Genomic DNA, 10,154 nt, shown 5'->3' on the forward strand with positions numbered 1-10,154 from the left:
GCCTAAGTAAATAAATCTTAAAAAAAAAAAGATAAGTTGATTTTGGTGCACAAATTTTGGAAGTGCAGGAATAGTCCTTTCGTTGGACACACTACAAGATCTCTGGAGAGCCTGCAGACATTGCGTTTTGCATAAGATTTAGTATGGGGGGGGGAGGACCCTCAACCCCAGGACTTTATAAGTAATTGTCAAGTTGTAGGTCACGTACTTCACGCAAGGCTGATGGTCGGGATCACTCTGGGAGGTGGTGAGAAACCTGGATCTAGGGACCAGCTCTTTGGTGTTCTGACTGTGTAACTACCCGGTGTGCTGTGCCCAGCCTGTTCGCTTGTCTGTGTGTGAACAGATGGGGGAGGGACGACACAGCAGGTGATCATGGGGAATAAAAGACAGGCAATGGGGGCCGGCGCTATGGTGCAGTGGGTTAACGCCCTGGCCTGAAGCGCCAGCATCCTATATGGGCGCCGATTTGAGTCCCGGCTGCTCCACTTCCAATTCAGCTTTCTGCTATGGCCTGGGAAAGCAGTGGAAGATGGCCCAAGTCCTTGGGCCCCTGCACCCACATGGGAGACCTGGAAGAAGCTCCTGGCTCCTGGCTTCGGATCGGCGCAGCTCCGGCCGTTGCAGCCATCTGGGGAGTGAACCAGTGGATGGAAGACTTCTCTCTCTCTGCCTCTTCTCTCTTTGTGTAACTCTGACTTTCAAATAAATGAGAAATAAATATTTTTTTTAAACCCCAGGAAATGGCCAAGGAAATATGCTAGTGAGGAAGTGGAGAACAGGAGCCCTTGCACAGCTGCTTATCTCGGGAGGTTGAAGGTGCGCCCTGTGCACCATCGAGCCCTTCCACTCCAGGCTTATGCCCCGGAGACCTCTTCCCCTCCCCTCGCTCTCCCCGCCGCTGCTCTGCCTCTTCCAGGTAGCTCTACCTGTGGCCTGGTCTCCATCTCTGTCCTCACCTCCCCCTCCCCCTTCCAGCTGATGGCGCGTGGCCGGGTGACGACTGTGGCACGTGGCCCTCCGCCTTGCTGTACTGCTAACGTCTGGGTTGGGAGGTGAGGACAAGAGGCGGTGCTGGAGCTTAACAGGGACTCCCCCTCCGCCTTCACGCTCACCTGCCTGTCTGCCCACGGCTTGCTTTCCTAGGCCCTGTGGGCCCATCGCATCCAAACCCAGCTCTGGCCCCAAGGTGACATGCGTCACTTCAGCACCGGGCGCTGAGTCTGCCCCAGTCTGGAAGTGGGTGCAGAGTGAGTGGCATTGCCAGTGGTGAGGCTGTCTCTGAGCTGGCAGGGGCTGGGGCGCCTCCGGTGCCCGGACAGGAACGTTTGCTTGACGGGATGGCCAGAATGCCCCAGAAGCCGCTCGGTTCTTCAGATCCTGGAACCCGTGATCCAGTGACGGCCTCAACGTCTGCCTGTCGGACCAAAAGACCTCTCTGTAAACATTTCTGAGACATCAGAAGCCGTGGAAATTTCTCAAACCCCAGATTTCCAGAGGGGTTTCCAGGGGGGGATTTTCAGGGCAATTCTGGTCAAACAAGTTTTAGAAGTACCTGGTTAATTACCACACCAGAGATGCCGCCACTGCAGGACTTCTCAGAGCCTTTGAAGCATGAACAGGTTAGTACCTGGCAGAGGACTGGAAAAGCAGCAGCATTGTCTAAACTGGCCACGGAGGTCCTCCTGAAACTGGTGCTCCCCAGAGCAAACTTCGGGGGACATTCCAGTGCGGCTGGAATTTCACTGAGGCCGCTGGGTGAATGTTACCATGAACAGGACGGATGAGCCAGGCAAGCACCTGTCTCCGTCTCATTCTACCCAGCAGCCAGATGGGTGCAGTCATCAACGCTGAGGCTGTGCAGGGTTGAATCCCCTCGGCTGTGAGATCCCGGAAGGAGACAGTATCCCCCTCCCCCCTCCCCCACTCCTCCCTCTCCTACCCTCCCCCCCTCCCCCATCATCACCAAGGAATTGTAATCGCGGGCAGCTTCACGGCGGCGGCGGAGTATAATTTCTGCACAACAAAAACGTTTCCCATTAGATCATCTAATTGGCTCCTCTGGCTGGAACAGGAAGGTGCTGGCCGACCTAATCACACCCTGCGCTTTGTGGGCACACCTTCCTCCCAGAAGCTCAAAGGGCTCCTCTCTTTTACAGCCAGGAGTTTTTCTTGGAGGTGAGGCAAGAGGGCATGGGTGGCTGCCTTTGTGCAAGCGCGCGCGTGCACACACACACACACACACACGCGCGCACACATCCACCCTTGCAAGCTCTGAGTGTAGTGTCATCTAAGAAGCTCGAAGGCAGTTCTAACAGCCCTACCACAGAACTTACGTCAGCAGCTGCAGAACCTGGGTTTTGGAGGGCACTTTATTTTCAGATTTTTTTTAAAGATTTACTTATTTATTTGAAACACAGAGATGCAGAGATGGAGGGAGAGAGAGAGAGAGAGAGAGAGAAATTTCTTCTGCTGGCTCACTCCCCAAATGGCTACAACTTCCAGTCAGGGCTAGGCCAGGCCAAAGCCAGGAGCCAGGAGCTCCATCCAGACCTCCTGTGTGCGCAGCAGGGGCCCAAGCACTTGGGCCATCTTCCATTGCTTTCCCAGGTGCCTTAGTAGGGAGCTGGATGGGAAGTGGAGCAGCTGGGACCTGAACCAACACTCATATGGGATGCCGGCGCTGCACCTCGACACGGATGGCTTGTTAAGAGGCTGCTTAAGCCAACCACCACCTTTGGGTGTAGCTGTTTCCATGCCAGCCAAGACTGATGCCTGGCCCATACTTTGTCCCTATCTCAGTACTGATCCTTGTTCTTTGAAGACCCATAGAGCAAGAGGCCACGGAGGCTATACTTTTGAATTTTCATCTACTTGATTTGGAATAAAAAAGGCAACAATGTCAGTCAACAAACAGGAGCCAACTGTGGACACACTCTTTCACGGCTGCGGTCCACTGTCCATTGGAAAGCAGCACTGCCTGGGGCCACACGGGCTCCATCACTCACGGGTTGTGCAGTGTGGGACAAGGTCCCTGACCCTCGTGTGGCTCAGAGTCACCCTGAGAGATGGGGCAGCAGCAGTGCCAACCTCACAGGGTCTACCTGAGGCCACACACTGCCAGATGCCACTGCAGGTGTTCGGTAATGGCAGTAATCGCGGTGGCCATGGGGAGGAGGCTTGGGCACGAGAAGGACTCTTTAGGGAGGCGGCAGGTGTCAGGTTGAAGGGGAAAGTTAGGTTCTCCACCCACCACCTACTACAAAACGGAAGGGGTCAGATTTCCCTTGAAAACTGCCTGGCTGTGAAGTAGGAACATACGGTACCACATGTAGAACACTCAAGGTCAAGGTTCGCCAAGTGCAATCAGACGCAGGGCCAGGCGCCTGGGCACACAGACGGTCTGGTCTCTAAGGAACTGGGTCTCAAGCATGGGCAGTTGCGGCGATGTCCGGTTGCAGCCAGCTCGGGGATTGCGGGTGGGAGTGCAGCCAGCCAGCTGTTCCGGAGGGTGCGGGGCAAGGGCCTTAAAATATGCATGAGCGATTCCACTCCGAGGAAGTCATCGCGAGGAAATAAGACAGTGTGTCACTTGTCACTTAGCTACGATGCGATGCTATTCACAGTTGGAGCAGAGCCCACCAGTGAAGGGGAGAGGTGGAAGCGCTCAACAAGAAGCAGCTGAGGGGCCGGCACTGTGGCGTAGCAGGTAAAGCCGCCACCCACAGTGCCTGCATCCCATGTGGGTGCCAGTTCGAGTCTCGGCTGCTCCACTTCCGATCCAGCTCTCTGCTATGGCCTGGGAAAGCAGTGGAAGATGGCCCAAGTGCTTGGGCCCCTATACCCATGTGGGAGACCTGGAAGAAGCTCCTGGCTCCTGGCTTCAGATTGGTATAGCTCCAGCCATTGTGGCCATCTGGGGAGTGAACCAGCGGATGGGAGACCTCTCTCTCTCTCTCTCTCTCTCTCTCTCTCTCTCTCTCTGACTCTCTGTAACTCTTCCTTTCAAATAAATAAATAAATCTTAAAAAAAAAAAAGAAGCTGATTGAAAAGTCGGGAGTGGGGGCACACGAGACTCAGTAGGAGTGGTGGGGAAGTGCACACGCTGAGTGGAGCGCTGCGCTGGGTGAATGCAGTGGTTGACAACAAAATAGTGGGGTCCGTTTAGAGAACGTGGATGTCCACCGGTGTCGAGAAAGCAAGCTGGGGCTAAGGAACATAAAGAGATGCCGGTGTGGCGGTCAACAGTGAAACGCGGGGTGTGATGCCGCCGCCTCTTTACCTGGGACATCGGTTGTGCAGAGAATCAGAGGTCGGTCAGGTCGCGTCCAGTGCTGGCACCGTGACACTGCTCACCATACTGGGACTTGTTACAGACTTTGGAGGAATCGGAGAATTCTGTCAACATGTAAACAGCCTATTACAGTGACTCTACTATTTCGCTTCTTGTTTTTAAATTTAAAAAAAAAATATATTTATTTGAAAGGGAGGGAGGGAGGGAGGAAGAGGGAGAGGGAGGGGGAGGGGGAGGGAGAGAGAGGGAGAGGGAGAGAGAGGAAGAGAGAATATCTTTCATCCACTGGTTCACCCCTGCAATGGCTGGGGTTGGGCCAGGCTGAAGCTAGGACCCTGGGACTCATTCCAGGTCTCCCACACGGATGGCAGGGCCCACTCTCCCCTGCTTTCCCAGGCGGGTTAGAAAGGAACTGGATCAGAAGTGGAGCAGCCGGGGCTGAAACAGCTGTTCATATGGGATGCCAGCGTCACAGGCAGTGGCTTAGCCGGCTGCGCCACAATGCCGGCCCTGCGATTTCATACCTGTGAGGTTGTGCCAGTCAGCCGTCCTCTGAGGCAGGCAGCGGCTCACCCTCATTGGAAGCAACAGGCTCAGCGCTGTGCAGCTGTCAGAGTCAGGGACGGGAACCCGGCCCAGGGCTCTCGGGCTCAGCAGTGGGCGGTCTGAGCCCTCTCTTGCCGCCTCTCACAGAGCAGGGATTCTGAACCAGGGACACGTGGCACTGTCTGGGGACACCTCGAGGAGGCAGGGGGCAACTGACCCTGACTGGAGGGGCCGGGGTCGGTGCTGGGTGCTGGGCGCACCTCCTGGGAAGCAGGGAGGGAGCACACAGGGCTGCACTGTGGGGTGGGCGCAGGGCTGGAGCCTGGAGCCGCAGACATGGGACGGGTGGGAAGCTGGGGCAGACGGGGCTGTGGGACTGGCACTCCACGGGGGCCACCTCTCAGAGTCTCAGGGGCAGCGGGGAGGACTGCATGGGTCAGGGAGTGGCTCGAGGGCTGGGCGAGGTTGGCGGGCAGCGGCAGAGGGAGGAGGCCGGCAGCCTCCCTGAGCGGCTGAGGTTGACATGTAGCCCCGAGGGCGGGCATGAGAAGCCCCCTGGGACCCCATCGGACCTGGGCCCAGGGCTGCCCACTTGGAAGCGCACAGATTCACAGGTATTTAAGCAGCCTCGGAAGCTTTGGGAGCAGGTGCGGCCACCAGCCAGGGACCCCGTCCTCGTCCTCGGCACCTTCCTGCCACCTCCCTGGGCTCCCTGCGTGCACACATCCTCTGTCCCCCAGCACCAGGCGAGGCCCCGCCCTGGGGTCCTGCAGCCCAGCGCCTGCTGAGACCCTTCCCCTGCCTCCTGGCCCTGCAGGCGCGCCCCCTTTTGTGCAGGAGGGAACAGCTTTGCTTTGTGCAGGGGATCCAAGTGGAGTCACCTGGTTTGAGCTGAATCTTTGTGCCTGGAAATGGATTCCCCAGGAGTCTGCATCCGGGAAACCATCGGCTACTTCTCCCCAAAAAAGACTTCGAGGGAGAGCGTTTGGCCTAGCGGTTAAGTGGGTCAAGCCTCCCCTGGGCCACCTGGACCCCATATCACGATGCCTTGGTTTGAGTGCCGACTCCAGCTTCCTGCTAATGTGCACCGTGGGAGGCAGCAGGGATGGCTTCTAGCACTTGGGTCCCCGCGACCACGTGGGAGGCCTGTGTTGAGTTCCTGGTTCCTGGCTTCAGCTTGGCCCAGCCCCAACTGTTGCAGGCATTTGGAAAGCAAACCAGTGAATGGGAAATCTCTCTCTGTTTTCTAGAAATAGAGAAGCCGCTCCATGTAACAGTGTGTCTTTCAGCTGGAGAATTATCCTCTTACAGCCCAATGACAGCCTCTTATATCTCTCTCCGATCTGTGGGGCTGGCTCAATGGATTCTTGCTGAGTGACCAAAATGACTAAATCAGTTCAGAGTCCATAAGCGTTTGCTGGGCCAAGGACTTCCCGTGCCTGGGTTCATTTTCCCAGGTGATACTGATATGGGGCAACGATTCACGCCCATTTCACAGATGAGAACACTGAGCGAGGGGACATCAGGTGCAGCAGAATAGTGACCCCCAATCACGGAAGCTGAAGGGGTGACAATGACGTTGGCCTTGCCTGGGGACAATGAGATGCTGGGGGGTGGGGGTGGGGCTCAGCTTTAGGCAGGAGGCCCTGGATTGTCCTAACAGAGACACGATGTGGCGCCACCCGGTCTGCAGCAGCATCCTGCGGTACACAAAGGAGCTGTAGCTGCTGCTCCTGGCCAGGGCCCCAGGGACCCGCGCTGCGCAGTGCGTCGCTGCCTGCAGCAACTGGGCTTCTCGCGGGGCCGTAAGTCAAAGTTTGCAAATTGGATCATATTTTAGAGAGTGGATAAAAGAACAAGATTGCGAATCCTTGGGAAGAATCTGTGCGTGAGGTGATAATCAGAACCAGATTTACGATTTCTGTAAAGACGAAAAATCAGGGATAAATGTCAACAGCACCAGGAATCCTGTGACGATTAATTAAGAGCCTGCTAGCGTGATCGGCGCTGTCCTAGCTGTGAACAAACGCTTTTTCCCCGTTTAAATCCTGCAAAAGCAAAAACAAGAGGGTGCTCTTCCAGGTGGATGCTGTTCGTCTCCAGGGTTCGAGCTGGGGAGCTGAGGCTCAGGGAACCCAGGTGGCAGAGCTGAGTGTGTGTGTGGGGGGGGGGCTGGGATGCCCACCGGGCTCACACTCCCTCGATGCGCCGGCTGTTCCCAGGAGACAGAGCAATGGCTACAGGTTGCTGCTGGGTCACACTGCTTGGCCAGAACCCCAGCCTCCTCCCAAATCCCTGCCTCTAAAAGAGGAGGGGGCAGGAGGAGGGCAGAGGAGGGAGGAGAAGGGGGCAGCAGGGGGAGGGAGGGGAGGGGGAGGGGAGGGGAGGAGGGGAAGGAAGGGGAGGAGGGGGAGGAGGAGGCGGCAGGAGGAGGAGGAAGGGGAGGGGGGAGATGGGGGAGGAGAAGGGGGAGGAGGGGGCAGGAGGAGGAGGGAAGAGAAGGGAGAAGGGGGGAGATGAGGAAGAGGGGAAGGAGGAGAGGGAAGAAGGAGGAAGGAGAAGGGGGGAGGAGGGAGAAGTAAGGGGGAGGAGGGGAAGACGAGGGAGGAGGGAGGGGGAAGAGAGAGGAAAAGGGGGAGGAAGGGGGAGGGAGGATGGGGAGGAGGGGGAAGACGAGGGAGGAGGGGAGGGAAAGAAGGGGGAGGGGGAAGTAAGGGGGAGGAGGGGGAGGAGGGCAGGGGGAGGAGGGGAAGAAGGGGGAAGGAGGAGGGGGGAGGAGGGGGGAGGAGGGGGGAGGAGGCTTCAGGTCCCAGTGCTGGTCTGTCCCTGCAAAGGGAGGGGAAGGCAGGAGGACCAGGAAGAGCATGCTGGGGGCCTCAGAGAGCCTCAGGGGTTAGGGCAGAGCGCCTGGCCCTGGGACCCCGGCCCTGCGCCGGTCCTGCCGGGAGCAGCCTGGGAGAGCAGAGCCTCTGCGTGACGCAGATCCGAACATGTAGCAACTCCAGGTGCCAGGCCGCTCCCCCCCCCCCCCCGCCCCGAGCAGCCGCTCTTGCAGGGGCACCTGACGGGCTCACATCACCGTCCAAGCCCAAGTGAGTCTGCTGGTTGGGGCTGCACCTGCTCGGGCAGGACTAGGAGATGTGCCTGGACCTATGTGATACTGGGGGCTTATGGGAAAGGCATTTTCACCTCTTCTTCTCCATGCAGTCCTAGGGGGATGTGATGTCTGGAGCTGTGGCAGCCGCCTTGAGATCCTGCGGGGACAAGCGCGAAGGGAAGAGCCAAGCAGAAGATGGAGTGATCATGGGAGCTCAGATGCCATGAATTCAGCGCTCTGGGACTTGCTCCCTCTGGAAACGCGGCATGCGCGGAAGTGAATCCTTTAACACCACTGCTGTGTGCCAACCTGGAAGCTGGGGATCCTAGCTTAGCTAGGAGGTCCTGGCCGGTTCCGGGCCAGTGCCAGCTGCACTGGGGCTGGAGGAGCCTTGTCCAAGAGGGCGGGTAGGAGGCCTCAGCTCCGCCCCCTGTACCCTCCCGGTGGGTCAGCTTGACCATTGCCTGTCTTCAGGATGAAAGTGACCCATGGAAGTCAGAAGGAGGGCGCCCCAGTGACGGACGTGACCATGGCTCTGAAATCATACGTTGGCCCCTCTCTTTTGTTTGCTAGAAATAAGCCACGGTATTATCCCAGGTTCAGCTCCATCCCTAAAGAGAACAAAGACTCTGGAGAGAGGCGGGTGTTGTGCCGTGAGTTAAGCTGCTGCCTGGGACGCCAACCCCATATCAGAGAGGCTGCTGCAGGCGCCTGCTACTATGCTGCTGCTACTTTTTTAAAGATTTGTTTGTTTATTTCAAAGAGTTACACAGGGAGAGGAGAGGAGAGGGCGAGGGCAAGGGAAAGGGGGAGGGAGAGAGAGAGAGAGAGATCTTCCATCCGCTGGTTCACTCCCCAATTAGCCGCAATAGCTGGAGCTGCACCGATCCAAAGCCAGGAGCCAGGAGCTTCTTCCTGGTCTCCCACACGGGTGCAGGGGCCCAAGCACTTGGGCCATCCTCCACTGCTTTCCCAGCCCATAGCAGAGAGCTGGATTGGAAGTGGAGCGGCCGGGTCCAGAACCAGCGCCCATATGGGATGCTGGCGCTTCAGGCCAGGGCGTTAACCCACTGAGCCACAGCCCGGCCCCCTCCTTTTTTTTTTTTTTCCAAAGGTTTATTTATTTGAAAGGCAGAGTTACAGAAAGACAGAGGCAGAGAGAGAGAGAGAGGTCTTCGTCTGCTGGTTCACTCCCCAGATGGCTGCAATCGCCGAAGCTGGGCCAATCCGAAGCCAGGAGCCAGGAGCTTCTTCCAGGTCTCCCACGTGGGTGCAGGGGCCCAAGCACTTGGGCCATCTTCTACTGCTCTCCCAGGCCACAGCAGAGAGCTAGATCTGAAGAGGAGCAGCTGGGGCTTGAACTGGAGCCCATGTGGGATGCTGGCACTACAGGCAGCGGCTTTGCCCACTAAGCCACAGCACCAGCCCCAAAGCAATTTTTAAAATGTTTATTTAGGGCTGGCGCCGCGGCTCACTAGGCTAATCCTCCACCGGCTGCGCCGGCACCCCAGGTTCTAGTCCCAGTCAGGGCACTGGATTCTGTCTCGGTTGCCCCTCTTCCTGCTGTGGCCAGGGAGTGCAGTGGAGGATGGCCCAGGTGCTTGGGCCCTGTACCCGCATGGGAGACCAGGATAAGCACATGGCTCCTGGCTTCAGATTGGCGCAGTGCGCCGGCCGCAGCGCGCTGGCTGTAGCAGCATTGGGGGGTGAACCAACGGAAAAGGAAGGCCTTTCTCTCTGTCTCTCTCTTTCACTGCCCACTCTGCCTGTCAAAAAAAATTTTTTTAAAGAAAATAAAAATAAAATGTTTATTTAGGGGATGGCACTGTGGGGTAGCTGGGCTAAGCTGCTGCCTGAAGCACTAGCATCCCATATGGGCACCAGTTCGAGTCCCAGGTGCTCTGCTTCCAATCCAGCTTCCTGCTAATGTGCCTGGGAAAGCAGCAGAGGATGGCCCGAGTGCTTGGGCCCCTGTACCCATGTGGGAGACCCAGCAGAAGCTCCTGGCTTCTGGCTTCTGCCTGGCCTAGCTGTGGCCATTGTGGCCATTTGGGTAGTAAACTAGCAGACAGACAATCTGTGTCTCTCTGTCTCTCTCTCTCTGCCTTTCAAATAAAAATAAACCTCTAAAAATGCTTGTTTATTTTACTTGAAAGGTAGAGTGACAGAGAGAGAGAGGAGAGAGGGAGAAAGGGGGAGAGGGGGAGAGGGGGAGA

Source organism: Oryctolagus cuniculus, chromosome 21 (assembly GCF_051225735.1).
Source record: "Oryctolagus cuniculus isolate XC-2025 breed Fujian yellow rabbit chromosome 21, ASM5122573v1, whole genome shotgun sequence".
Taxonomy (NCBI): domain Eukaryota; kingdom Metazoa; phylum Chordata; class Mammalia; order Lagomorpha; family Leporidae; genus Oryctolagus; species Oryctolagus cuniculus.